This window comes from Antedon bifida, chromosome 6, assembly GCF_963402885.1.
Source record: "Antedon bifida chromosome 6, ecAntBifi1.1, whole genome shotgun sequence".
Classification (NCBI taxonomy): domain Eukaryota; kingdom Metazoa; phylum Echinodermata; class Crinoidea; order Comatulida; family Antedonidae; genus Antedon; species Antedon bifida.
This window is the reverse complement of record NC_136231.1, coordinates 8,523,122-8,547,329: the sequence shown is the minus strand read 5'-3', so window position 1 is coordinate 8,547,329 and position 24,208 is coordinate 8,523,122. Positions and strand designations below refer to the sequence as shown.

The 24,208-nt window shown below is 37.1% G+C and overlaps 48 non-coding genes across 48 annotated transcripts; all 48 read right to left on the bottom strand.

Moving 5' to 3' along the window:
• Window positions 1-216: 216 nt before the first annotated feature.
• Window positions 217-335, bottom strand: LOC144846853 (5S ribosomal RNA). Its single transcript, XR_013613435.1, has one exon. It is a non-coding gene; the product is annotated as a 5S ribosomal RNA (ribosomal RNA).
• A 582-nt stretch (window positions 336-917) lies between these two features.
• LOC144846493 (5S ribosomal RNA) lies at window positions 918-1,036 on the bottom strand. Its single transcript, XR_013613109.1, has one exon. It is a non-coding gene; the product is annotated as a 5S ribosomal RNA (ribosomal RNA).
• A 118-nt stretch (window positions 1,037-1,154) lies between these two features.
• LOC144846181 (5S ribosomal RNA) lies at window positions 1,155-1,273 on the bottom strand. The gene has a single exon (XR_013612807.1). It is a non-coding gene; the product is annotated as a 5S ribosomal RNA (ribosomal RNA).
• Window positions 1,274-1,511: 238 nt separating this feature from the next.
• On the bottom strand, window positions 1,512-1,630 carry LOC144846852 (5S ribosomal RNA). Its single transcript, XR_013613434.1, has one exon. It is a non-coding gene; the product is annotated as a 5S ribosomal RNA (ribosomal RNA).
• Window positions 1,631-2,213: 583 nt separating this feature from the next.
• On the bottom strand, window positions 2,214-2,332 carry LOC144846180 (5S ribosomal RNA). The gene has a single exon (XR_013612806.1). It is a non-coding gene; the product is annotated as a 5S ribosomal RNA (ribosomal RNA).
• Window positions 2,333-2,570: 238 nt separating this feature from the next.
• Window positions 2,571-2,689, bottom strand: LOC144846851 (5S ribosomal RNA). Its single transcript, XR_013613433.1, has one exon. It is a non-coding gene; the product is annotated as a 5S ribosomal RNA (ribosomal RNA).
• Window positions 2,690-3,272: 583 nt separating this feature from the next.
• Window positions 3,273-3,391, bottom strand: LOC144846179 (5S ribosomal RNA). The gene has a single exon (XR_013612805.1). It is a non-coding gene; the product is annotated as a 5S ribosomal RNA (ribosomal RNA).
• Window positions 3,392-3,629: 238 nt separating this feature from the next.
• LOC144846850 (5S ribosomal RNA) lies at window positions 3,630-3,748 on the bottom strand. Its single transcript, XR_013613432.1, has one exon. It is a non-coding gene; the product is annotated as a 5S ribosomal RNA (ribosomal RNA).
• Window positions 3,749-4,329: 581 nt separating this feature from the next.
• Window positions 4,330-4,448, bottom strand: LOC144846177 (5S ribosomal RNA). Its single transcript, XR_013612804.1, has one exon. It is a non-coding gene; the product is annotated as a 5S ribosomal RNA (ribosomal RNA).
• Window positions 4,449-4,686: 238 nt separating this feature from the next.
• LOC144846849 (5S ribosomal RNA) lies at window positions 4,687-4,805 on the bottom strand. Its single transcript, XR_013613431.1, has one exon. It is a non-coding gene; the product is annotated as a 5S ribosomal RNA (ribosomal RNA).
• A 583-nt stretch (window positions 4,806-5,388) lies between these two features.
• Window positions 5,389-5,507, bottom strand: LOC144846176 (5S ribosomal RNA). Its single transcript, XR_013612803.1, has one exon. It is a non-coding gene; the product is annotated as a 5S ribosomal RNA (ribosomal RNA).
• Window positions 5,508-5,745: 238 nt separating this feature from the next.
• On the bottom strand, window positions 5,746-5,864 carry LOC144846848 (5S ribosomal RNA). Its single transcript, XR_013613430.1, has one exon. It is a non-coding gene; the product is annotated as a 5S ribosomal RNA (ribosomal RNA).
• A 583-nt stretch (window positions 5,865-6,447) lies between these two features.
• On the bottom strand, window positions 6,448-6,566 carry LOC144846175 (5S ribosomal RNA). The gene has a single exon (XR_013612802.1). It is a non-coding gene; the product is annotated as a 5S ribosomal RNA (ribosomal RNA).
• Window positions 6,567-6,804: 238 nt separating this feature from the next.
• On the bottom strand, window positions 6,805-6,923 carry LOC144846847 (5S ribosomal RNA). The gene has a single exon (XR_013613429.1). It is a non-coding gene; the product is annotated as a 5S ribosomal RNA (ribosomal RNA).
• A 583-nt stretch (window positions 6,924-7,506) lies between these two features.
• Window positions 7,507-7,625, bottom strand: LOC144846174 (5S ribosomal RNA). Its single transcript, XR_013612801.1, has one exon. It is a non-coding gene; the product is annotated as a 5S ribosomal RNA (ribosomal RNA).
• A 118-nt stretch (window positions 7,626-7,743) lies between these two features.
• On the bottom strand, window positions 7,744-7,866 carry LOC144846659 (5S ribosomal RNA). Its single transcript, XR_013613268.1, has one exon. It is a non-coding gene; the product is annotated as a 5S ribosomal RNA (ribosomal RNA).
• A 238-nt stretch (window positions 7,867-8,104) lies between these two features.
• Window positions 8,105-8,223, bottom strand: LOC144846846 (5S ribosomal RNA). Its single transcript, XR_013613428.1, has one exon. It is a non-coding gene; the product is annotated as a 5S ribosomal RNA (ribosomal RNA).
• A 583-nt stretch (window positions 8,224-8,806) lies between these two features.
• LOC144846844 (5S ribosomal RNA) lies at window positions 8,807-8,925 on the bottom strand. The gene has a single exon (XR_013613426.1). It is a non-coding gene; the product is annotated as a 5S ribosomal RNA (ribosomal RNA).
• A 582-nt stretch (window positions 8,926-9,507) lies between these two features.
• LOC144846172 (5S ribosomal RNA) lies at window positions 9,508-9,626 on the bottom strand. Its single transcript, XR_013612799.1, has one exon. It is a non-coding gene; the product is annotated as a 5S ribosomal RNA (ribosomal RNA).
• A 523-nt stretch (window positions 9,627-10,149) lies between these two features.
• On the bottom strand, window positions 10,150-10,268 carry LOC144846171 (5S ribosomal RNA). The gene has a single exon (XR_013612798.1). It is a non-coding gene; the product is annotated as a 5S ribosomal RNA (ribosomal RNA).
• Window positions 10,269-10,386: 118 nt separating this feature from the next.
• On the bottom strand, window positions 10,387-10,505 carry LOC144846170 (5S ribosomal RNA). The gene has a single exon (XR_013612797.1). It is a non-coding gene; the product is annotated as a 5S ribosomal RNA (ribosomal RNA).
• A 238-nt stretch (window positions 10,506-10,743) lies between these two features.
• LOC144846936 (5S ribosomal RNA) lies at window positions 10,744-10,862 on the bottom strand. Its single transcript, XR_013613516.1, has one exon. It is a non-coding gene; the product is annotated as a 5S ribosomal RNA (ribosomal RNA).
• A 583-nt stretch (window positions 10,863-11,445) lies between these two features.
• Window positions 11,446-11,564, bottom strand: LOC144846925 (5S ribosomal RNA). The gene has a single exon (XR_013613505.1). It is a non-coding gene; the product is annotated as a 5S ribosomal RNA (ribosomal RNA).
• A 583-nt stretch (window positions 11,565-12,147) lies between these two features.
• Window positions 12,148-12,266, bottom strand: LOC144846843 (5S ribosomal RNA). Its single transcript, XR_013613425.1, has one exon. It is a non-coding gene; the product is annotated as a 5S ribosomal RNA (ribosomal RNA).
• Window positions 12,267-12,848: 582 nt separating this feature from the next.
• On the bottom strand, window positions 12,849-12,967 carry LOC144846169 (5S ribosomal RNA). Its single transcript, XR_013612796.1, has one exon. It is a non-coding gene; the product is annotated as a 5S ribosomal RNA (ribosomal RNA).
• Window positions 12,968-13,085: 118 nt separating this feature from the next.
• LOC144846168 (5S ribosomal RNA) lies at window positions 13,086-13,204 on the bottom strand. Its single transcript, XR_013612795.1, has one exon. It is a non-coding gene; the product is annotated as a 5S ribosomal RNA (ribosomal RNA).
• A 237-nt stretch (window positions 13,205-13,441) lies between these two features.
• LOC144846450 (5S ribosomal RNA) lies at window positions 13,442-13,560 on the bottom strand. Its single transcript, XR_013613068.1, has one exon. It is a non-coding gene; the product is annotated as a 5S ribosomal RNA (ribosomal RNA).
• Window positions 13,561-13,798: 238 nt separating this feature from the next.
• On the bottom strand, window positions 13,799-13,917 carry LOC144846842 (5S ribosomal RNA). Its single transcript, XR_013613424.1, has one exon. It is a non-coding gene; the product is annotated as a 5S ribosomal RNA (ribosomal RNA).
• Window positions 13,918-14,500: 583 nt separating this feature from the next.
• LOC144846167 (5S ribosomal RNA) lies at window positions 14,501-14,619 on the bottom strand. Its single transcript, XR_013612794.1, has one exon. It is a non-coding gene; the product is annotated as a 5S ribosomal RNA (ribosomal RNA).
• Window positions 14,620-14,857: 238 nt separating this feature from the next.
• On the bottom strand, window positions 14,858-14,976 carry LOC144846841 (5S ribosomal RNA). Its single transcript, XR_013613423.1, has one exon. It is a non-coding gene; the product is annotated as a 5S ribosomal RNA (ribosomal RNA).
• A 583-nt stretch (window positions 14,977-15,559) lies between these two features.
• LOC144846166 (5S ribosomal RNA) lies at window positions 15,560-15,678 on the bottom strand. Its single transcript, XR_013612793.1, has one exon. It is a non-coding gene; the product is annotated as a 5S ribosomal RNA (ribosomal RNA).
• Window positions 15,679-15,796: 118 nt separating this feature from the next.
• LOC144846658 (5S ribosomal RNA) lies at window positions 15,797-15,919 on the bottom strand. Its single transcript, XR_013613267.1, has one exon. It is a non-coding gene; the product is annotated as a 5S ribosomal RNA (ribosomal RNA).
• A 238-nt stretch (window positions 15,920-16,157) lies between these two features.
• LOC144846839 (5S ribosomal RNA) lies at window positions 16,158-16,276 on the bottom strand. The gene has a single exon (XR_013613422.1). It is a non-coding gene; the product is annotated as a 5S ribosomal RNA (ribosomal RNA).
• Window positions 16,277-16,859: 583 nt separating this feature from the next.
• Window positions 16,860-16,978, bottom strand: LOC144846838 (5S ribosomal RNA). Its single transcript, XR_013613421.1, has one exon. It is a non-coding gene; the product is annotated as a 5S ribosomal RNA (ribosomal RNA).
• A 582-nt stretch (window positions 16,979-17,560) lies between these two features.
• Window positions 17,561-17,679, bottom strand: LOC144846165 (5S ribosomal RNA). The gene has a single exon (XR_013612792.1). It is a non-coding gene; the product is annotated as a 5S ribosomal RNA (ribosomal RNA).
• Window positions 17,680-18,202: 523 nt separating this feature from the next.
• On the bottom strand, window positions 18,203-18,321 carry LOC144846164 (5S ribosomal RNA). The gene has a single exon (XR_013612791.1). It is a non-coding gene; the product is annotated as a 5S ribosomal RNA (ribosomal RNA).
• Window positions 18,322-18,439: 118 nt separating this feature from the next.
• Window positions 18,440-18,558, bottom strand: LOC144846163 (5S ribosomal RNA). The gene has a single exon (XR_013612790.1). It is a non-coding gene; the product is annotated as a 5S ribosomal RNA (ribosomal RNA).
• Window positions 18,559-18,796: 238 nt separating this feature from the next.
• LOC144846914 (5S ribosomal RNA) lies at window positions 18,797-18,915 on the bottom strand. The gene has a single exon (XR_013613494.1). It is a non-coding gene; the product is annotated as a 5S ribosomal RNA (ribosomal RNA).
• A 583-nt stretch (window positions 18,916-19,498) lies between these two features.
• LOC144846903 (5S ribosomal RNA) lies at window positions 19,499-19,617 on the bottom strand. Its single transcript, XR_013613483.1, has one exon. It is a non-coding gene; the product is annotated as a 5S ribosomal RNA (ribosomal RNA).
• Window positions 19,618-20,200: 583 nt separating this feature from the next.
• LOC144846837 (5S ribosomal RNA) lies at window positions 20,201-20,319 on the bottom strand. The gene has a single exon (XR_013613420.1). It is a non-coding gene; the product is annotated as a 5S ribosomal RNA (ribosomal RNA).
• Window positions 20,320-20,901: 582 nt separating this feature from the next.
• LOC144846161 (5S ribosomal RNA) lies at window positions 20,902-21,020 on the bottom strand. The gene has a single exon (XR_013612788.1). It is a non-coding gene; the product is annotated as a 5S ribosomal RNA (ribosomal RNA).
• A 118-nt stretch (window positions 21,021-21,138) lies between these two features.
• Window positions 21,139-21,257, bottom strand: LOC144846160 (5S ribosomal RNA). Its single transcript, XR_013612787.1, has one exon. It is a non-coding gene; the product is annotated as a 5S ribosomal RNA (ribosomal RNA).
• A 237-nt stretch (window positions 21,258-21,494) lies between these two features.
• LOC144846449 (5S ribosomal RNA) lies at window positions 21,495-21,613 on the bottom strand. Its single transcript, XR_013613067.1, has one exon. It is a non-coding gene; the product is annotated as a 5S ribosomal RNA (ribosomal RNA).
• A 238-nt stretch (window positions 21,614-21,851) lies between these two features.
• On the bottom strand, window positions 21,852-21,970 carry LOC144846836 (5S ribosomal RNA). The gene has a single exon (XR_013613419.1). It is a non-coding gene; the product is annotated as a 5S ribosomal RNA (ribosomal RNA).
• A 583-nt stretch (window positions 21,971-22,553) lies between these two features.
• Window positions 22,554-22,672, bottom strand: LOC144846159 (5S ribosomal RNA). The gene has a single exon (XR_013612786.1). It is a non-coding gene; the product is annotated as a 5S ribosomal RNA (ribosomal RNA).
• A 238-nt stretch (window positions 22,673-22,910) lies between these two features.
• Window positions 22,911-23,029, bottom strand: LOC144846835 (5S ribosomal RNA). Its single transcript, XR_013613418.1, has one exon. It is a non-coding gene; the product is annotated as a 5S ribosomal RNA (ribosomal RNA).
• Window positions 23,030-23,612: 583 nt separating this feature from the next.
• On the bottom strand, window positions 23,613-23,731 carry LOC144846158 (5S ribosomal RNA). Its single transcript, XR_013612785.1, has one exon. It is a non-coding gene; the product is annotated as a 5S ribosomal RNA (ribosomal RNA).
• Window positions 23,732-23,849: 118 nt separating this feature from the next.
• LOC144846657 (5S ribosomal RNA) lies at window positions 23,850-23,972 on the bottom strand. The gene has a single exon (XR_013613266.1). It is a non-coding gene; the product is annotated as a 5S ribosomal RNA (ribosomal RNA).
• Window positions 23,973-24,208: the final 236 nt, after the last annotated feature.

Genomic DNA, 24,208 nt, shown 5'->3' with positions numbered 1-24,208 from the left:
ATTATAGAGATCTTATAGTCACTGTCTTAATCTCTACAAACACATATATCCTATAACCTAATACTTTTGGAATTTATTATAGAACATTTTCTAGGATTCAAATTAGCAGCTGCTGAAACCATGACTTTGGTATTTGCACACACTTCTGTTCAAGAAACACATAATTGAAAGGTAAAATAAACTTTGTTTAGTATAATTTAAAAAAAGTTAAACATAGGTCTACGACACCAGGTATTCCCAGGCGGTCTCCCATCCAAGTACTAACCAGGCCCGACGTTGTTTAACTGCGGTGATCGGACGAGAACCGGTGTTGTCAACGTGGTATGGTCGTAGACATTCGGTTACTGGGTTGGGCGTTTTTTAATTAATAAAAAGACAATATAAAAGAAACAATAACACTGTACAAAGAAGCATAACACAATAGCGGCATGTACAAAAGCTTCAGGCCGCTTTGTTGCTAAGAAGCTAACGCGCACACAAGTGGACGCCCGCGTAGTACAGTGACGTTTGTACGGTCACCACAGCAGCAACATACAACAACAAACATGTCTTTGAACAACAACTTGTTTAACTTCAATGATCGGACGAGAACCGTTGTTTTCAAGGCAGTTTAGTTGAAAAACTTTCGATTAACTTCGGTTACAGTTTGAATTTATTTACTTATACTATCATCAACAGTATAAACACATTTGTCAAAATCTAAACATTTAAAAAAGACTATATTTTAGGATTATTAAAAAGATAAACACAGGTGTACGACACCAGATATTCCCAGGCAACCTGGTACGGTTGTAGACATTCGGTTACTTGCGGTTCAAGATTATACCTTAGATAGATCTTATAGTTACTGTCATAAAAACATAATTGAAAGGTAAAATAAACTTTGTTTAGTATAATTTTAAAAAAAGTTAAACATAGGTCTACGACACCAGGTATTCCCAGGCGGTCTCCCATCCAAGTACTAACCAGGCCCGACGTTGTTTAACTGCGGTGATCGGACGAGAACCAGTGTTTTCAACGTGGTATGGTTGTAGACATTCGGTTACTTGCGGTTCAAGATTATACCTTAGATAGATCTTATTGTTACTGTCATAAAAACATAATTGAAAGGTGAAACAAATTTTGTTTAGTATAATTTAAAAAAGTTAAACATAGGTCTACGACACCAGGTATTCCCAGGCGGTCTCCCATCCAAGTACTAACCAGGCCCGACGTTGTTTAACTGCGGTGATCGGACGAGAACCGGTGTTTTCAACGTGGTATGGTTGTAGACATTCGTTAACTTGCGGTTCAAGATTATAGAGATCTTATAGTTACTGTCTTAATCTCTACAAACACATATATCCTATAACCTAATACTTTTGGAATTTATTATAGAACATTTTCTAGGATTCAAATTAGCAGCTGCTGAAACCATGACTTTGGTATTTGCACACACTTCTGTTCAAGAAACACATAATTGAAAGGTAAAATAAACTTTGTTTAGTATAATTTAAAAAAAGTTAAACATAGGTCTACGACACCAGGTATTCCCAGGCGGTCTCCCATCCAAGTACTAACCAGGCCCGACGTTGTTTAACTGCGGTGATCGGACGAGAACCGGTGTTGTCAACGTGGTATGGTCGTAGACATTCGGTTACTGAGTTGGGCGTTTTTTAATTAATAAAAAGACAATATAAAAGAAACAATAACACTGTACAAAGAAGCATAACACAATAGCGGCATGTACAAAAGCTTCAGGCCGCTTTGTTGCTAAGAAGCTAACGCGCACACAAGTGGACGCCCGCGTAGTACAGTGACGTTTGTACGGTCACCACAGCAGCAACATACAACAACAAACATGTCTTTGAACAACAACTTGTTTAACTTCAATGATCGGACGAGAACCGTTGTTTTCAAGGCAGTTTAGTTGAAAAACTTTCGATTAACTTCGGTTACAGTTTGAATTTATTTACTTATACTATCATCAACAGTATAAACACATTTTGTCAAAATCTAAACATTTAAAAAAGACTATATTTTAGGATTATTAAAAAGATAAACACAGGTGTACGACACCAGATATTCCCAGGCAACCTGGTACGGTTGTAGACATTCGGTTACTTGCGGTTCAAGATTATACCTTAGATAGATCTTATAGTTACTGTCATAAAAACATAATTGAAAGGTAAAATAAACTTTGTTTAGTATAATTTAAAAAAAAGTTAAACATAGGTCTACGACACCAGGTATTCCCAGGCGGTCTCCCATCCAAGTACTAACCAGGCCCGACGTTGTTTAACTGCGGTGATCGGACGAGAACCGGTGTTTTCAACGTGGTATGGTTGTAGACATTCGCTAACTTGCGGTTCAAGATTATAGAGATCTTATAGTCACTGTCTTAATCTCTACAAACACATATATCCTATAACCTAATACTTTTGGAATTTATTATAGAACATTTTCTAGGATTCAAATTAGCAGCTGCTGAAACCATGACTTTGGTATTTGCACACACTTCTGTTCAAGAAACACATAATTGAAAGGTAAAATAAACTTTGTTTAGTATAATTTAAAAAAAGTTAAACATAGGTCTACGACACCAGGTATTCCCAGGCGGTCTCCCATCCAAGTACTAACCAGGCCCGACGTTGTTTAACTGCGGTGATCGGACGAGAACCGGTGTTGTCAACGTGGTATGGTCGTAGACATTCGGTTACTGAGTTGGGCGTTTTTTAATTAATAAAAAGACAATATAAAAGAAACAATAACACTGTACAAAGAAGCATAACACAATAGCGGCATGTACAAAAGCTTCAGGCCGCTTTGTTGCTAAGAAGCTAACGCGCACACAAGTGGACGCCCGCGTAGTACAGTGACGTTTGTACGGTCACCACAGCAGCAACATACAACAACAAACATGTCTTTGAACAACAACTTGTTTAACTTCAATGATCGGACGAGAACCGTTGTTTTCAAGGCAGTTTAGTTGAAAAACTTTCGATTAACTTCGGTTACAGTTTGAATTTATTTACTTATACTATCATCAACAGTATAAACACATTTTGTCAAAATCTAAACATTTAAAAAAGACTATATTTTAGGATTATTAAAAAGATAAACACAGGTGTACGACACCAGATATTCCCAGGCAACCTGGTACGGTTGTAGACATTCGGTTACTTGCGGTTCAAGATTATACCTTAGATAGATCTTATAGTTACTGTCATAAAAACATAATTGAAAGGTAAAATAAACTTTGTTTAGTATAATTTAAAAAAAAGTTAAACATAGGTCTACGACACCAGGTATTCCCAGGCGGTCTCCCATCCAAGTACTAACCAGGCCCGACGTTGTTTAACTGCGGTGATCGGACGAGAACCGGTGTTTTCAACGTGGTATGGTTGTAGACATTCGCTAACTTGCGGTTCAAGATTATAGAGATCTTATAGTCACTGTCTTAATCTCTACAAACACATATATCCTATAACCTAATACTTTTGGAATTTATTATAGAACATTTTCTAGGATTCAAATTAGCAGCTGCTGAAACCATGACTTTGGTATTTGCACACACTTCTGTTCAAGAAACACATAATTGAAAGGTAAAATAAACTTTGTTTAGTATAATTTAAAAAAAGTTAAACATAGGTCTACGACACCAGGTATTCCCAGGCGGTCTCCCATCCAAGTACTAACCAGGCCCGACGTTGTTTAACTGCGGTGATCGGACGAGAACCGGTGTTGTCAACGTGGTATGGTCGTAGACATTCGGTTACTGAGTTGGGCGTTTTTTAATTAATAAAAAGACAATATAAAAGAAACAATAACACTGTACAAAGAAGCATAACACAATAGCGGCATGTACAAAAGCTTCAGGCCGCTTTGTTGCTAAGAAGCTAACGCGCACACAAGTGGACGCCCGCGTAGTACAGTGACGTTTGTACGGTCACCACAGCAGCAACATACAACAACAAACATGTCTTTGAACAACAACTTGTTTAACTTCAATGATCGGACGAGAACCGTTGTTTTCAAGGCAGTTTAGTTGAAAAACTTTCGATTAACTTCGGTTACAGTTTGAATTTATTTACTTATACTATCATCAACAGTATAAACACATTTTGTCAAAATCTAAACATTTAAAAAAGACTATATTTTAGGATTATTAAAAAGATAAACACAGGTGTACGACACCAGATATTCCCAGGCAACCTGGTACGGTTGTAGACATTCGGTTACTTGCGGTTCAAGATTATACCTTAGATAGATCTTATTGTTACTGTCATAAAAACATAATTGAAAGGTGAAACAAATTTTGTTTAGTATAATTTAAAAAAGTTAAACATAGGTCTACGACACCAGGTATTCCCAGGCGGTCTCCCATCCAAGTACTAACCAGGCCCGACGTTGTTTAACTGCGGTGATCGGACGAGAACCGGTGTTTTCAACGTGGTATGGTTGTAGACATTCGTTAACTTGCGGTTCAAGATTATAGAGATCTTATAGTTACTGTCTTAATCTCTACAAACACATATATCCTATAACCTAATACTTTTGGAATTTATTATAGAACATTTTCTAGGATTCAAATTAGCAGCTGCTGAAACCATGACTTTGGTATTTGCACACACTTCTGTTCAAGAAACACATAATTGAAAGGTAAAATAAACTTTGTTTAGTATAATTTAAAAAAAGTTAAACATAGGTCTACGACACCAGGTATTCCCAGGCGGTCTCCCATCCAAGTACTAACCAGGCCCGACGTTGTTTAACTGCGGTGATCGGACGAGAACCGGTGTTGTCAACGTGGTATGGTCGTAGACATTCGGTTACTGAGTTGGGCGTTTTTTAATTAATAAAAAGACAATATAAAAGAAACAATAACACTGTACAAAGAAGCATAACACAATAGCGGCATGTACAAAAGCTTCAGGCCGCTTTGTTGCTAAGAAGCTAACGCGCTCACAAGTGGACGCCCGCGTAGTACAGTGACGTTTGTACGGTCACCACAGCAGCAACATACAACAACAAACATGTCTTTGAACAACAACTTGTTTAACTTCAATGATCGGACGAGAACCGTTGTTTTCAAGGCAGTTTAGTTGAAAAACTTTCGATTAACTTCGGTTACAGTTTGAATTTATTTACTTATACTATCATCAACAGTATAAACACATTTTGTCAAAATGTAAACATTTAAAAAAGACTATATTTTAGGATTATTAAAAAGATAAACACAGGTGTACGACACCAGATATTCCCAGGCAACCTGGTACGGTTGTAGACATTCGGTTACTTGCGGTTCAAGATTATACCTTAGATAGATCTTATAGTTACTGTCATAAAAACATAATTGAAAGGTAAAATAAACTTTGTTTAGTATAATTTAAAAAAAAGTTAAACATAGGTCTACGACACCAGGTATTCCCAGGCGGTCTCCCATCCAAGTACTAACCAGGCCCGACGTTGTTTAACTGCGGTGATCGGACGAGAACCGGTGTTTTCAACGTGGTATGGTTGTAGACATTCGCTAACTTGCGGTTCAAGATTATAGAGATCTTATAGTCACTGTCTTAATCTCTACAAACACATATATCCTATAACCTAATACTTTTGGAATTTATTATAGAACATTTTCTAGGATTCAAATTAGCAGCTGCTGAAACCATGACTTTGGTATTTGCACACACTTCTGTTCAAGAAACACATAATTGAAAGGTAAAATAAACTTTGTTTAGTATAATTTAAAAAAAGTTAAACATAGGTCTACGACACCAGGTATTCCCAGGCGGTCTCCCATCCAAGTACTAACCAGGCCCGACGTTGTTTAACTGCGGTGATCGGACGAGAACCGGTGTTGTCAACGTGGTATGGTCGTAGACATTCGGTTACTGAGTTGGGCGTTTTTTAATTAATAAAAAGACAATATAAAAGAAACAATAACACTGTACAACGAAGCATAACACAATAGCGGCATGTACAAAAGCTTCAGGCCGCTTTGTTGCTAAGAAGCTAACGCGCACACAAGTGGACGCCCGCGTAGTACAGTGACGTTTGTACGGTCACCACAGCAGCAACATACAACAACAAACATGTCTTTGAACAACAACTTGTTTAACTTCAATGATCGGACGAGAACCGTTGTTTTCAAGGCAGTTTAGTTGAAAAACTTTCGATTAACTTCGGTTACAGTTTGAATTTATTTACTTATACTATCATCAACAGTATAAACACATTTTGTCAAAATCTAAACATTTAAAAAAGACTATATTTTAGGATTATTAAAAAGATAAACACAGGTGTACGACACCAGATATTCCCAGGCAACCTGGTACGGTTGTAGACATTCGGTTACTTGCGGTTCAAGATTATACCTTAGATAGATCTTATAGTTACTGTCATAAAAACATAATTGAAAGGTAAAATAAACTTTGTTTAGTATAATTTAAAAAAAAGTTAAACATAGGTCTACGACACCAGGTATTCCCAGGCGGTCTCCCATCCAAGTACTAACCAGGCCCGACGTTGTTTAACTGCGGTGATCGGACGAGAACCGGTGTTTTCAACGTGGTATGGTTGTAGACATTCGCTAACTTGCGGTTCAAGATTATAGAGATCTTATAGTCACTGTCTTAATCTCTACAAACACATATATCCTATAACCTAATACTTTTGGAATTTATTATAGAACATTTTCTAGGATTCAAATTAGCAGCTGCTGAAACCATGACTTTGGTATTTGCACACACTTCTGTTCAAGAAACACATAATTGAAAGGTAAAATAAACTTTGTTTAGTATAATTTAAAAAAAGTTAAACATAGGTCTACGACACCAGGTATTCCCAGGCGGTCTCCCATCCAAGTACTAACCAGGCCCGACGTTGTTTAACTGCGGTGATCGGACGAGAACCGGTGTTGTCAACGTGGTATGGTCGTAGACATTCGGTTACTGAGTTGGGCGTTTTTTAATTAATAAAAAGACAATATAAAAGAAACAATAACACTGTACAAAGAAGCATAACACAATAGCGGCATGTACAAAAGCTTCAGGCCGCTTTGTTGCTAAGAAGCTAACGCGCTCACAAGTGGACGCCCGCGTAGTACAGTGACGTTTGTACGGTCACCACAGCAGCAACATACAACAACAAACATGTCTTTGAACAACAACTTGTTTAACTTCAATGATCGGACGAGAACCGTTGTTTTCAAGGCAGTTTAGTTGAAAAACTTTCGATTAACTTCGGTTACAGTTTGAATTTATTTACTTATACTATCATCAACAGTATAAACACATTTTGTCAAAATCTAAACATTTAAAAAAGACTATATTTTAGGATTATTAAAAAGATAAACACAGGTGTACGACACCATATATTCCCAGGCAACCTGGTACGGTTGTAGACATTCGGTTACTTGCGGTTCAAGATTATACCTTAGATAGATCTTATAGTTACTGTCATAAAAACATAATTGAAAGGTAAAATAAACTTTGTTTAGTATAATTTAAAAAAAAGTTAAACATAGGTCTACGACACCAGGTATTCCCAGGCGGTCTCCCATCCAAGTACTAACCAGGCCCGACGTTGTTTAACTGCGGTGATCGGACGAGAACCGGTGTTTTCAACGTGGTATGGTTGTAGACATTCGGTTACTTGCGGTTCAAGATTATACCTTAGATAGATCTTATTGTTACTGTCATAAAAACATAATTGAAAGGTAAAACAAATTTTGTTTAGTATAATTTAAAAAAGTTAAACATAGGTCTACGACACCAGGTAGCCATTCCCAGGCGGTCTCCCATCCAAGTACTAACCAGGCCCGACGTTGTTTAACTGCGGTGATCGGACGAGAACCGGTGTTTTCAACGTGGTATGGTTGTAGACATTCGCTAACTTGCGGTTCAAGATTATAGAGATCTTATAGTCACTGTCTTAATCTCTACAAACACATATATCCTATAACCTAATACTTTTGGAATTTATTATAGAACATTTTCTAGGATTCAAATTAGCAGCTGCTGAAACCATGACTTTGGTATTTGCACACACTTCTGTTCAAGAAACACATAATTGAAAGGTAAAATAAACTTTGTTTAGTATAATTTAAAAAAAGTTAAACATAGGTCTACGACACCAGGTATTCCCAGGCGGTCTCCCATCCAAGTACTAACCAGGCCCGACGTTGTTTAACTGCGGTGATCGGACGAGAACCGGTGTTGTCAACGTGGTATGGTCGTAGACATTCGGTTACTGAGTTGGGCGTTTTTTAATTAATAAAAAGACAATATAAAAGAAACAATAACACTGTACAAAGAAGCATAACACAATAGCGGCATGTACAAACGCTTCAGGCCGCTTTGTTGCTAAGAAGCAAACGCGCACACAAGTGGACGCCCGCGTAGTACAGTGACGTTTGTACGGTCACCACAGCAGCAACATACAACAACAAACATGTCTTTGAACAACAACTTGTTTAACTTCAATGATCGGACGAGAACCGTTGTTTTCAAGGCAGTTTAGTTGAAAAACTTTCGATTAACTTCGGTTACAGTTTGAATTTATTTACTTATACTATCATCAACAGTATAAACACATTTTGTCAAAATCTAAACATTTAAAAAAGACTATATTTTAGGATTATTAAAAAGATAAACACAGGTGTACGACACCAGATATTCCCAGGCAACCTGGTACGGTTGTAGACATTCGGTTACTTGCGGTTCAAGATTATACCTTAGATAGATCTTATAGTTACTGTCATAAAAACATAATTGAAAGGTAAAATAAACTTTGTTTAGTATAATTTAAAAAAAAGTTAAATATAGGTCTACGACACCAGGTATTCCCAGGCGGTCTCCCATCCAAGTACTAACCAGGCCCGACGTTGTTTAACTGCGGTGATCGGACGAGAACCGGTGTTGTCAACGTGGTATGGTCGTAGACATTCGGTTACTGAGTTGGGCGTTTTTTAATTAATAAAAAGACAATATAAAAGAAACAATAACACTGTACAAAGAAGCATAACACAATAGCGGCATGTACAAACGCTTCAGGCCGCTTTGTTGCTAAGAAGCAAACGCGCACACAAGTGGACGCCCGCGTAGTACAGTGACGTTTGTACGGTCACCACAGCAGCAACATACAACAACAAACATGTCTTTGAACAACAACTTGTTTAACTTCAATGATCGGACGAGAACCGTTGTTTTCAAGGCAGTTTAGTTGAAAAACTTTCGATTAACTTCGGTTACAGTTTGAATTTATTTACTTATACTATCATCAACAGTATAAACACATTTGTCAAAATCTAAACATTTAAAAAAGACTATATTTTAGGATTATTAAAAAGATAAACACAGGTGTACGACACCAGATATTCCCAGGCAACCTGGTACGGTTGTAGACATTCGGTTACTTGCGGTTCAAGATTATACCTTAGATAGATCTTATAGTTACTGTCATAAAAACATAATTGAAAGGTAAAATAAACTTTGTTTAGTATAATTTTAAAAAAAGTTAAACATAGGTCTACGACACCAGGTATTCCCAGGCGGTCTCCCATCCAAGTACTAACCAGGCCCGACGTTGTTTAACTGCGGTGATCGGACGAGAACCGGTGTTTTCAACGTGGTATGGTTGTAGACATTCGGTTACTTGCGGTTCAAGATTATACCTTAGATAGATCTTATTGTTACTGTCATAAAAACATAATTGAAAGGTAAAACAAATTTTGTTTAGTATAATTTAAAAAAGTTAAACATAGGTCTACGACACCAGGTATTCCCAGGCGGTCTCCCATCCAAGTACTAACCAGTACTAACTTCAATGATCGGACGAGAACCGTTGTTTTCAAGGCAGTTTAGTTGAAAAACTTTCGATTAACTTCGGTTACAGTTTGAATTTATTTACTTATACTATCATCAACAGTATAAACACATTTTGTCAAAATCTAAACATTTAAAAAAGACTATATTTTAGGATTATTAAAAAGATAAACACAGGTGTACGACACCAGATATTCCCAGGCAACCTGGTACGGTTGTAGACATTCGGTTACTTGCGGTTCAAGATTATACCTTAGATAGATCTTATAGTTACTGTCATAAAATCATAATTGAAAGGTAAAATAAACTTTGTTTAGTATAATTTAAAAAAAAGTTAAACATAGGTCTACGACACCAGGTATTCCCAGGCGGTCTCCCATCCAAGTACTAACCAGGCCCGACGTTGTTTAACTGCGGTGATCGGACGAGAACCGGTGTTTTCAACGTGGTATGGTTGTAGACATTCGGTTACTTGCGGTTCAAGATTATACCTCAGATAGATCTTATTGTTACTGTCATAAAAACATAATTGAAAGGTAAAACAAATTTTGTTTAGTATAATTTAAAAAAGTTAAACATAGGTCTACGACACCAGGTATTCCCAGGCGGTCTCCCATCCAAGTACTAACCAGGCCCGACGTTGTTTAACTGCGGTGATCGGACGAGAACCGGTGTTTTCAACGTGGTATGGTTGTAGACATTCGCTAACTTGCGGTTCAAGATTATAGAGATCTTATAGTCACTGTCTTAATCTCTACAAACACATATATCCTATAACCTAATACTTTTGGAATTTATTATAGAACATTTTCTAGGATTCAAATTAGCAGCTGCTGAAACCATGACTTTGGTATTTGCACACACTTCTGTTCAAGAAACACATAATTGAAAGGTAAAATAAACTTTGTTTAGTATAATTTAAAAAAAGTTAAACATAGGTCTACGACACCAGGTATTCCCAGGCGGTCTCCCATCCAAGTACTAACCAGGCCCGACGTTGTTTAACTGCGGTGATCGGACGAGAACCGGTGTTTTCAACGTGGTATGGTCGTAGACATTCGGTTACTGAGTTGGGCGTTTTTTAATTAATAAAAAGACAATATAAAAGAAACAATAACACTGTACAAAGAAGCATAACACAATAGCGGCATGTACAAAAGCTTCAGGCCGCTTTGTTGCTAAGAAGCAAACGCGCACACAAGTGGACGCCCGCGTAGTACAGTGACGTTTGTACGGTCACCACAGCAGCAACATACAACAACAAACATGTCTTTGAACAACAACTTGTTTAACTTCAATGATCGGACGAGAACCGTTGTTTTCAAGGCAGTTTAGTTGAAAAACTTTCGATTAACTTCGGTTACAGTTTGAATTTATTTACTTATACTATCATCAACAGTATAAACACATTTTGTCAAAATCTAAACATTTAAAAAAGACTATATTTTAGGATTATTAAAAAGATAAACACAGGTGTACGACACCAGATATTCCCAGGCAACCTGGTACGGTTGTAGACATTCGGTTACTTGCGGTTCAAGATTATACCTTAGATAGATCTTATAGTTACTGTCATAAAAACATAATTGAAAGGTAAAATAAACTTTGTTTAGTATAATTTTAAAAAAAGTTAAACATAGGTCTACGACACCAGGTATTCCCAGGCGGTCTCCCATCCAAGTACTAACCAGGCCCGACGTTGTTTAACTGCGGTGATCGGACGAGAACCGGTGTTTTCAACGTGGTATGGTCGTAGACATTCGGTTACTGAGTTGGGCGTTTTTTAATTAATAAAAAGACAATATAAAAGAAACAATAACACTGTACAAAGAAGCATAACACAATAGCGGCATGTACAAAAGCTTCAGGCCGCTTTGTTGCTAAGAAGCAAACGCGCACACAAGTGGACGCCCGCGTAGTACAGTGACGTTTGTACGGTCACCACAGCAGCAACATACAACAACAAACATGTCTTTGAACAACAACTTGTTTAACTTCAATGATCGGACGAGAACCGTTGTTTTCAAGGCAGTTTAGTTGAAAAACTTTCGATTAACTTCGGTTACAGTTTGAATTTATTTACTTATACTATCATCAACAGTATAAACACATTTTGTCAAAATCTAAACATTTAAAAAAGACTATATTTTAGGATTATTAAAAAGATAAACACAGGTGTACGACACCAGATATTCCCAGGCAACCTGGTACGGTTGTAGACATTCGGTTACTTGCGGTTCAAGATTATACCTTAGATAGATCTTATAGTTACTGTCATAAAAACATAATTGAAAGGTAAAATAAACTTTGTTTAGTATAATTTTAAAAAAAGTTAAACATAGGTCTACGACACCAGGTATTCCCAGGCGGTCTCCCATCCAAGTACTAACCAGGCCCGACGTTGTTTAACTGCGGTGATCGGACGAGAACCGGTGTTGTCAACGTGGTATGGTCGTAGACATTCGGTTACTGAGTTGGGCGTTTTTTAATTAATAAAAAGACAATATAAAAGAAACAATAACACTGTACAAAGAAGCATAACACAATAGCGGCATGTACAAACGCTTCAGGCCGCTTTGTTGCTAAGAAGCAAACGCGCAAACAAGTGGACGCCCGCGTAGTACAGTGACGTTTGTACGGTCACCACAGCAGCAACATACAACAACAAACATGTCTTTGAACAACAACTTGTTTAACTTCAATGATCGGACGAGAACCGTTGTTTTCAAGGCAGTTTAGTTGAAAAACTTTCGATTAACTTCGGTTACAGTTTGAATTTATTTACTTATACTATCATCAACAGTATAAACACATTTGTCAAAATCTAAACATTTAAAAAAGACTATATTTTAGGATTATTAAAAAGATAAACACAGGTGTACGACACCAGATATTCCCAGGCAACCTGGTACGGTTGTAGACATTCGGTTACTTGCGGTTCAAGATTATACCTTAGATAGATCTTATAGTTACTGTCATAAAAACATAATTGAAAGGTAAAATAAACTTTGTTTAGTATAATTTAAAAAAAAGTTAAACATAGGTCTACGACACCAGGTATTCCCAGGCGGTCTCCCATCCAAGTACTAACCAGGCCCGACGTTGTTTAACTGCGGTGATCGGACGAGAACCGGTGTTTTCAACGTGGTATGGTTGTAGACATTCGGTTACTTGCGGTTCAAGATTATACCTTAGATAGATCTTATTGTTACTGTCATAAAAACATAATTGAAAGGTAAAACAAATTTTGTTTAGTATAATTTAAAAACGTTAAACATAGGTCTACGACACCAGGTATTCCCAGGCGGTCTCCCATCCAAGTACTAACCAGGCCCGACGTTGTTTAACTGCGGTGATCGGACGAGAACCGGTGTTTTCAACGTGGTATGGTTGTAGACATTCGTTAACTTGCGGTTCAAGATTATAGAGATCTTATAGTTACTGTCTTAATCTCTACAAACACATATATCCTATAACCTAATACCTTTGGAATTTATTATAGAACATTTTCTAGGATTCAAATTAGCAGCTGCTGAAACCATGACTTTGGTATTTGCACACACTTCTGTTCAAGAAACACATATTGAAAGGTAAAATAAACTTTGTTTAGTATAATTTAAAAAAAGTTAAACATAAGTCTACGACACCAGGTATTCCCAGGCGGTCTCCCATCCAAGTACTAACCAGGCCCGACGTTGTTTAACTGCGGTGATCGGACGAGAACCGGTGTTTTCAACGTGGTATGGTTGTAGACATTCGCTAACTTGCGGTTCAAGATTATAGAGATCTTATAGTCACTGTCTTAATCTCTACAAACACATATATCCTATAACCTAATACTTTTGGAATTTATTATAGAACATTTTCTAGGATTCAAATTAGCAGCTGCTGAAACCATGACTTTGGTATTTGCACACACTTCTGTTCAAGAAACACATAATTGAAAGGTAAAATAAACTTTGTTTAGTATAATTTAAAAAAAGTTAAACATAGGTCTACGACACCAGGTATTCCCAGGCGGTCTCCCATCCAAGTACTAACCAGGCCCGACGTTGTTTAACTGCGGTGATCGGACGAGAACCGGTGTTGTCAACGTGGTATGGTCGTAGACATTCGGTTACTGAGTTGGGCGTTTTTTAATTAATAAAAAGACAATATAAAAGAAACAATAACACTGTACAAAGAAGCATAACACAATAGCGGCATGTACAAAAGCTTCAGGCCGCTTTGTTGCTAAGAAGCTAACGCGCACACAAGTGGACGCCCGCGTAGTACAGTGACGTTTGTACGGTCACCACAGCAGCAACATACAACAACAAACATGTCTTTGAACAACAACTTGTTTAACTTCAATGATCGGACGAGAACCGTTGTTTTCAAGGCAGTTTAGTTGAAAAACTTTCGATTAACTTCGGTTACAGTTTGAATTTATTTACTTATACTATCATCAACAGTATAAACACATTTTGTCAAAATCTAAACATTTAAAAAAGACTATATTTTAGGATTATTAAAAAGATAAACACAGGTGTACGACACCAGATATTCCCAGGCAACCTGGTACGGTTGTAGACATTCGGTTACTTGCGGTTCAAGATTATACCTTAGATAGATCTTATAGTTACTGTCATAAAAACATAATTGAAAGGTAAAATAAACTTTGTTTAGTATAATTTAAAAAAAAGTTAAACATAGGTCTACGACACCAGGTATTCCCAGGCGGTCTCCCATCCAAGTACTAACCAGGCCCGACGTTGTTTAACTGCGGTGATCGGACGAGAACCGGTGTTTTCAACGTGGTATGGTTGTAGACATTCGCTAACTTGCGGTTCAAGATTATAGAGATCTTATAGTCACTGTCTTAATCTCTACAAACACATATATCCTATAACCTAATACTTTTGGAATTTATTATAGAACATTTTCTAGGATTCAAATTAGCAGCTGCTGAAACCATGACTTTGGTATTTGCACACACTTCTGTTCAAGAAACACATAATTGAAAGGTAAAATAAACTTTGTTTAGTATAATTTAAAAAAAGTTAAACATAGGTCTACGACACCAGGTATTCCCAGGCGGTCTCCCATCCAAGTACTAACCAGGCCCGACGTTGTTTAACTGCGGTGATCGGACGAGAACCGGTGTTGTCAACGTGGTATGGTCGTAGACATTCGGTTACTGAGTTGGGCGTTTTTTAATTAATAAAAAGACAATATAAAAGAAACAATAACACTGTACAAAGAAGCATAACACAATAGCGGCATGTACAAAAGCTTCAGGCCGCTTTGTTGCTAAGAAGCTAACGCGCTCACAAGTGGACGCCCGCGTAGTACAGTGACGTTTGTACGGTCACCACAGCAGCAACATACAACAACAAACATGTCTTTGAACAACAACTTGTTTAACTTCAATGATCGGACGAGAACCGTTGTTTTCAAGGCAGTTTAGTTGAAAAACTTTCGATTAACTTCGGTTACAGTTTGAATTTATTTACTTATACTATCATCAACAGTATAAACACATTTTGTCAAAATCTAAACATTTAAAAAAGACTATATTTTAGGATTATTAAAAAGATAAACACAGGTGTACGACACCATATATTCCCAGGCAACCTGGTACGGTTGTAGACATTCGGTTACTTGCGGTTCAAGATTATACCTTAGATAGATCTTATAGTTACTGTCATAAAAACATAATTGAAAGGTAAAATAAACTTTGTTTAGTATAATTTAAAAAAAAGTTAAACATAGGTCTACGACACCAGGTATTCCCAGGCGGTCTCCCATCCAAGTACTAACCAGGCCCGACGTTGTTTAACTGCGGTGATCGGACGAGAACCGGTGTTTTCAACGTGGTATGGTTGTAGACATTCGGTTACTTGCGGTTCAAGATTATACCTTAGATAGATCTTATTGTTACTGTCATAAAAACATAATTGAAAGGTAAAACAAATTTTGTTTAGTATAATTTAAAAAAGTTAAACATAGGTCTACGACACCAGGTAGCCATTCCCAGGCGGTCTCCCATCCAAGTACTAACCAGGCCCGACGTTGTTTAACTGCGGTGATCGGACGAGAACCGGTGTTTTCAACGTGGTATGGTTGTAGACATTCGCTAACTTGCGGTTCAAGATTATAGAGATCTTATAGTCACTGTCTTAATCTCTACAAACACATATATCCTATAACCTAATACTTTTGGAATTTATTATAGAACATTTTCTAGGATTCAAATTAGCAGCTGCTGAAACCATGACTTTGGTATTTGCACACACTTCTGTTCAAGAAACACATAATTGAAAGGTAAAATAAACTTTGTTTAGTATAATTTAAAAAAAGTTAAACATAGGTCTACGACACCAGGTATTCCCAGGCGGTCTCCCATCCAAGTACTAACCAGGCCCGACGTTGTTTAACTGCGGTGATCGGACGAGAACCGGTGTTGTCAACGTGGTATGGTCGTAGACATTCGGTTACTGAGTTGGGCGTTTTTTAATTAATAAAAAGACAATATAAAAGAAACAATAACACTGTACAAAGAAGCATAACACAATAGCGGCATGTACAAACGCTTCAGGCCGCTTTGTTGCTAAGAAGCAAACGCGCACACAAGTGGACGCCCGCGTAGTACAGTGACGTTTGTACGGTCACCACAGCAGCAACATACAACAACAAACATGTCTTTGAACAACAACTTGTTTAACTTCAATGATCGGACGAGAACCGTTGTTTTCAAGGCAGTTTAGTTGAAAAACTTTCGATTAACTTCGGTTACAGTTTGAATTTATTTACTTATACTATCATCAACAGTATAAACACATTTTGTCAAAATCTAAACATTTAAAAAAGACTATATTTTAGGATTATTAAAAAGATAAACACAGGTGTACGACACCAGATATTCCCAGGCAACCTGGTACGGTTGTAGACATTCGGTTACTTGCGGTTCAAGATTATACCTTAGATAGATCTTATAGTTACTGTCATAAAAACATAATTGAAAGGTAAAATAAACTTTGTTTAGTATAATTTAAAAAAAAGTTAAATATAGGTCTACGACACCAGGTATTCCCAGGCGGTCTCCCATCCAAGTACTAACCAGGCCCGACGTTGTTTAACTGCGGTGATCGGACGAGAACCGGTGTTGTCAACGTGGTATGGTCGTAGACATTCGGTTACTGAGTTGGGCGTTTTTTAATTAATAAAAAGACAATATAAAAGAAACAATAACACTGTACAAAGAAGCATAACACAATAGCGGCATGTACAAACGCTTCAGGCCGCTTTGTTGCTAAGAAGCAAACGCGCACACAAGTGGACGCCCGCGTAGTACAGTGACGTTTGTACGGTCACCACAGCAGCAACATACAACAACAAACATGTCTTTGAACAACAACTTGTTTAACTTCAATGATCGGACGAGAACCGTTGTTTTCAAGGCAGTTTAGTTGAAAAACTTTCGATTAACTTCGGTTACAGTTTGAATTTATTTACTTATACTATCATCAACAGTATAAACACATTTGTCAAAATCTAAACATTTAAAAAAGACTATATTTTAGGATTATTAAAAAGATAAACACAGGTGTACGACACCAGATATTCCCAGGCAACCTGGTACGGTTGTAGACATTCGGTTACTTGCGGTTCAAGATTATACCTTAGATAGATCTTATAGTTACTGTCATAAAAACATAATTGAAAGGTAAAATAAACTTTGTTTAGTATAATTTTAAAAAAAGTTAAACATAGGTCTACGACACCAGGTATTCCCAGGCGGTCTCCCATCCAAGTACTAACCAGGCCCGACGTTGTTTAACTGCGGTGATCGGACGAGAACCGGTGTTTTCAACGTGGTATGGTTGTAGACATTCGGTTACTTGCGGTTCAAGATTATACCTTAGATAGATCTTATTGTTACTGTCATAAAAACATAATTGAAAGGTAAAACAAATTTTGTTTAGTATAATTTAAAAAAGTTAAACATAGGTCTACGACACCAGGTATTCCCAGGCGGTCTCCCATCCAAGTACTAACCAGTACTAACTTCAATGATCGGACGAGAACCGTTGTTTTCAAGGCAGTTTAGTTGAAAAACTTTCGATTAACTTCGGTTACAGTTTGAATTTATTTACTTATACTATCATCAACAGTATAAACACATTTTGTCAAAATCTAAACATTTAAAAAAGACTATATTTTAGGATTATTAAAAAGATAAACACAGGTGTACGACACCAGATATTCCCAGGCAACCTGGTACGGTTGTAGACATTCGGTTACTTGCGGTTCAAGATTATACCTTAGATAGATCTTATAGTTACTGTCATAAAATCATAATTGAAAGGTAAAATAAACTTTGTTTAGTATAATTTAAAAAAAAGTTAAACATAGGTCTACGACACCAGGTATTCCCAGGCGGTCTCCCATCCAAGTACTAACCAGGCCCGACGTTGTTTAACTGCGGTGATCGGACGAGAACCGGTGTTTTCAACGTGGTATGGTTGTAGACATTCGGTTACTTGCGGTTCAAGATTATACCTCAGATAGATCTTATTGTTACTGTCATAAAAACATAATTGAAAGGTAAAACAAATTTTGTTTAGTATAATTTAAAAAAGTTAAACATAGGTCTACGACACCAGGTATTCCCAGGCGGTCTCCCATCCAAGTACTAACCAGGCCCGACGTTGTTTAACTGCGGTGATCGGACGAGAACCGGTGTTTTCAACGTGGTATGGTTGTAGACATTCGCTAACTTGCGGTTCAAGATTATAGAGATCTTATAGTCACTGTCTTAATCTCTACAAACACATATATCCTATAACCTAATACTTTTGGAATTTATTATAGAACATTTTCTAGGATTCAAATTAGCAGCTGCTGAAACCATGACTTTGGTATTTGCACACACTTCTGTTCAAGAAACACATAATTGAAAGGTAAAATAAACTTTGTTTAGTATAATTTAAAAAAAGTTAAACATAGGTCTACGACACCAGGTATTCCCAGGCGGTCTCCCATCCAAGTACTAACCAGGCCCGACGTTGTTTAACTGCGGTGATCGGACGAGAACCGGTGTTTTCAACGTGGTATGGTCGTAGACATTCGGTTACTGAGTTGGGCGTTTTTTAATTAATAAAAAGACAATATAAAAGAAACAATAACACTGTACAAAGAAGCATAACACAATAGCGGCATGTACAAAAGCTTCAGGCCGCTTTGTTGCTAAGAAGCAAACGCGCACACAAGTGGACGCCCGCGTAGTACAGTGACGTTTGTACGGTCACCACAGCAGCAACATACAACAACAAACATGTCTTTGAACAACAACTTGTTTAACTTCAATGATCGGACGAGAACCGTTGTTTTCAAGGCAGTTTAGTTGAAAAACTTTCGATTAACTTCGGTTACAGTTTGAATTTATTTACTTATACTATCATCAACAGTATAAACACATTTTGTCAAAATCTAAACATTTAAAAAAGACTATATTTTAGGATTATTAAAAAGATAAACACAGGTGTACGACACCAGATATTCCCAGGCAACCTGGTACGGTTGTAGACATTCGGTTACTTGCGGTTCAAGATTATACCTTAGATAGATCTTATAGTTACTGTCATAAAAACATAATTGAAAGGTAAAATAAACTTTGTTTAGTATAATTTTAAAAAAAGTTAAACATAGGTCTACGACACCAGGTATTCCCAGGCGGTCTCCCATCCAAGTACTAACCAGGCCCGACGTTGTTTAACTGCGGTGATCGGACGAGAACCGGTGTTTTCAACGTGGTATGGTCGTAGACATTCGGTTACTGAGTTGGGCGTTTTTTAATTAATAAAAAGACAATATAAAAGAAACAATAACACTGTACAAAGAAGCATAACACAATAGCGGCATGTACAAAAGCTTCAGGCCGCTTTGTTGCTAAGAAGCAAACGCGCACACAAGTGGACGCCCGCGTAGTACAGTGACGTTTGTACGGTCACCACAGCAGCAACATACAACAACAAACATGTCTTTGAACAACAACTTGTTTAACTTCAATGATCGGACGAGAACCGTTGTTTTCAAGGCAGTTTAGTTGAAAAACTTTCGATTAACTTCGGTTACAGTTTGAATTTATTTACTTATACTATCATCAACAGTATAAACACATTTTGTCAAAATCTAAACATTTAAAAAAGACTATATTTTAGGATTATTAAAAAGATAAACACAGGTGTACGACACCAGATATTCCCAGGCAACCTGGTACGGTTGTAGACATTCGGTTACTTGCGGTTCAAGATTATACCTTAGATAGATCTTATAGTTACTGTCATAAAAACATAATTGAAAGGTAAAATAAACTTTGTTTAGTATAATTTTAAAAAAAGTTAAACATAGGTCTACGACACCAGGTATTCCCAGGCGGTCTCCCATCCAAGTACTAACCAGGCCCGACGTTGTTTAACTGCGGTGATCGGACGAGAACCGGTGTTGTCAACGTGGTATGGTCGTAGACATTCGGTTACTGAGTTGGGCGTTTTTTAATTAATAAAAAGACAATATAAAAGAAACAATAACACTGTACAAAGAAGCATAACACAATAGCGGCATGTACAAACGCTTCAGGCCGCTTTGTTGCTAAGAAGCAAACGCGCAAACAAGTGGACGCCCGCGTAGTACAGTGACGTTTGTACGGTCACCACAGCAGCAACATACAACAACAAACATGTCTTTGAACAACAACTTGTTTAACTTCAATGATCGGACGAGAACCGTTGTTTTCAAGGCAGTTTAGTTGAAAAACTTTCGATTAACTTCGGTTACAGTTTGAATTTATTTACTTATACTATCATCAACAGTATAAACACATTTGTCAAAATCTAAACATTTAAAAAAGACTATATTTTAGGATTATTAAAAAGATAAACACAGGTGTACGACACCAGATATTCCCAGGCAACCTGGTACGGTTGTAGACATTCGGTTACTTGCGGTTCAAGATTATACCTTAGATAGATCTTATAGTTACTGTCATAAAAACATAATTGAAAGGTAAAATAAACTTTGTTTAGTATAATTTAAAAAAAAGTTAAACATAGGTCTACGACACCAGGTATTCCCAGGCGGTCTCCCATCCAAGTACTAACCAGGCCCGACGTTGTTTAACTGCGGTGATCGGACGAGAACCGGTGTTTTCAACGTGGTATGGTTGTAGACATTCGGTTACTTGCGGTTCAAGATTATACCTTAGATAGATCTTATTGTTACTGTCATAAAAACATAATTGAAAGGTAAAACAAATTTTGTTTAGTATAATTTAAAAAAGTTAAACATAGGTCTACGACACCAGGTATTCCCAGGCGGTCTCCCATCCAAGTACTAACCAGGCCCGACGTTGTTTAACTGCGGTGATCGGACGAGAACCGGTGTTTTCAACGTGGTATGGTTGTAGACATTCGTTAACTTGCGGTTCAAGATTATAGAGATCTTATAGTTACTGTCTTAATCTCTACAAACACATATATCCTATAACCTAATACCTTTGGAATTTATTATAGAACATTTTCTAGGATTCAAATTAGCAGCTGCTGAAACCATGACTTTGGTATTTGCACACACTTCTGTTCAAGAAACACATATTGAAAGGTAAAATAAACTTTGTTTAGTATAATTTAAAAAAAGTTAAACATAAGTCTACGACACCAGGTATTCCCAGGCGGTCTCCCATCCAAGTACTAACCAGGCCCGACGTTGTTTAACTGCGGTGATCGGACGAGAACCGGTGTTTTCAACGTGGTATGGTTGTAGACATTCGCTAACTTGCGGTTCAAGATTATAGAGATCTTATAGTCACTGTCTTAATCTCTACAAACACATATATCCTATAACCTAATACTTTTGGAATTTATTATAGAACATTTTCTAGGATTCAAATTAGCAGCTGCTGAAACCATGACTTTGGTATTTGCACACACTTCTGTTCAAGAAACACATAATTGAAAGGTAAAATAAACTTTGTTTAGTATAATTTAAAAAAAGTTAAACATAGGTCTACGACACCAGGTATTCCCAGGCGGTCTCCCATCCAAGTACTAACCAGGCCCGACGTTGTTTAACTGCGGTGATCGGACGAGAACCGGTGTTGTCAACGTGGTATGGTCGTAGACATTCGGTTACTGAGTTGGGCGTTTTTTAATTAATAAAAAGACAATATAAAAGAAACAATAACACTGTACAAAGAAGCATAACACAATAGCGGCATGTACAAAAGCTTCAGGCCGCTTTGTTGCTAAGAAGCTAACGCGCACACAAGTGGACGCCCGCGTAGTACAGTGACGTTTGTACGGTCACCACAGCAGCAACATACAACAACAAACATGTCTTTGAACAACAACTTGTTTAACTTCAATGATCGGACGAGAACCGTTGTTTTCAAGGCAGTTTAGTTGAAAAACTTTCGATTAACTTCGGTTACAGTTTGAATTTATTTACTTATACTATCATCAACAGTATAAACACATTTTGTCAAAATCTAAACATTTAAAAAAGACTATATTTTAGGATTATTAAAAAGATAAACACAGGTGTACGACACCAGATATTCCCAGGCAACCTGGTACGGTTGTAGACATTCGGTTACTTGCGGTTCAAGATTATACCTTAGATAGATCTTATAGTTACTGTCATAAAAACATAATTGAAAGGTAAAATAAACTTTGTTTAGTATAATTTAAAAAAAAGTTAAACATAGGTCTACGACACCAGGTATTCCCAGGCGGTCTCCCATCCAAGTACTAACCAGGCCCGACGTTGTTTAACTGCGGTGATCGGACGAGAACCGGTGTTTTCAACGTGGTATGGTTGTAGACATTCGCTAACTTGCGGTTCAAGATTATAGAGATCTTATAGTCACTGTCTTAATCTCTACAAACACATATATCCTATAACCTAATACTTTTGGAATTTATTATAGAACATTTTCTAGGATTCAAATTAGCAGCTGCTGAAACCATGACTTTGGTATTTGCACACACTTCTGTTCAAGAAACACATAATTGAAAGGTAAAATAAACTTTGTTTAGTATAATTTAAAAAAAGTTAAACATAGGTCTACGACACCAGGTATTCCCAGGCGGTCTCCCATCCAAGTACTAACCAGGCCCGACGTTGTTTAACTGCGGTGATCGGACGAGAACCGGTGTTGTCAACGTGGTATGGTCGTAGACATTCGGTTACTGAGTTGGGCGTTTTTTAATTAATAAAAAGACAATATAAAAGAAACAATAACACTGTACAAAGAAGCATAACACAATAGCGGCATGTACAAAAGCTTCAGGCCGCTTTGTTGCTAAGAAGCTAACGCGCTCACAAGTGGACGCCCGCGTAGTACAGTGACGTTTGTACGGTCACCACAGCAGCAACATACAACAACAAACATGTCTTTGAACAACAACTTGTTTAACTTCAATGATCGGACGAGAACCGTTGTTTTCAAGGCAGTTTAGTTGAAAAACTTTCGATTAACTTCGGTTACAGTTTGAATTTATTTACTTATACTATCATCAACAGTATAAACACATTTTGTCAAAATCTAAACATTTAAAAAAGACTATATTTTAGGATTATTAAAAAGATAAACACAGGTGTACGACACCATATATTCCCAGGCAACCTGGTACGGTTGTAGACATTCGGTTACTTGCGGTTCAAGATTATACCTTAGATAGATCTTATAGTTACTGTCATAAAAACATAATTGAAAGGTAAAATAAACTTTGTTTAGTATAATTTAAAAAAAAGTTAAACATAGGTCTACGACACCAGGTATTCCCAGGCGGTCTCCCATCCAAGTACTAACCAGGCCCGACGTTGTTTAACTGCGGTGATCGGACGAGAACCGGTGTTTTCAACGTGGTATGGTTGTAGACATTCGGTTACTTGCGGTTCAAGATTATACCTTAGATAGATCTTATTGTTACTGTCATAAAAACATAATTGAAAGGTAAAACAAATTTTGTTTAGTATAATTTAAAAAAGTTAAACATAGGTCTACGACACCAGGTAGCCATTCCCAGGCGGTCTCCCATCCAAGTACTAACCAGGCCCGACGTTGTTTAACTGCGGTGATCGGACGAGAACCGGTGTTTTCAACGTGGTATGGTTGTAGACATTCGCTAACTTGCGGTTCAAGATTATAGAGATCTTATAGTCACTGTCTTAATCTCTACAAACACATATATCCTATAACCTAATACTTTTGGAATTTATTATAGAACATTTTCTAGGATTCAAATTAGCAGCTGCTGAAACCATGACTTTGGTATTTGCACACACTTCTGTTCAAGAAACACATAATTGAAAGGTAAAATAAACTTTGTTTAGTATAATTTAAAAAAAGTTAAACA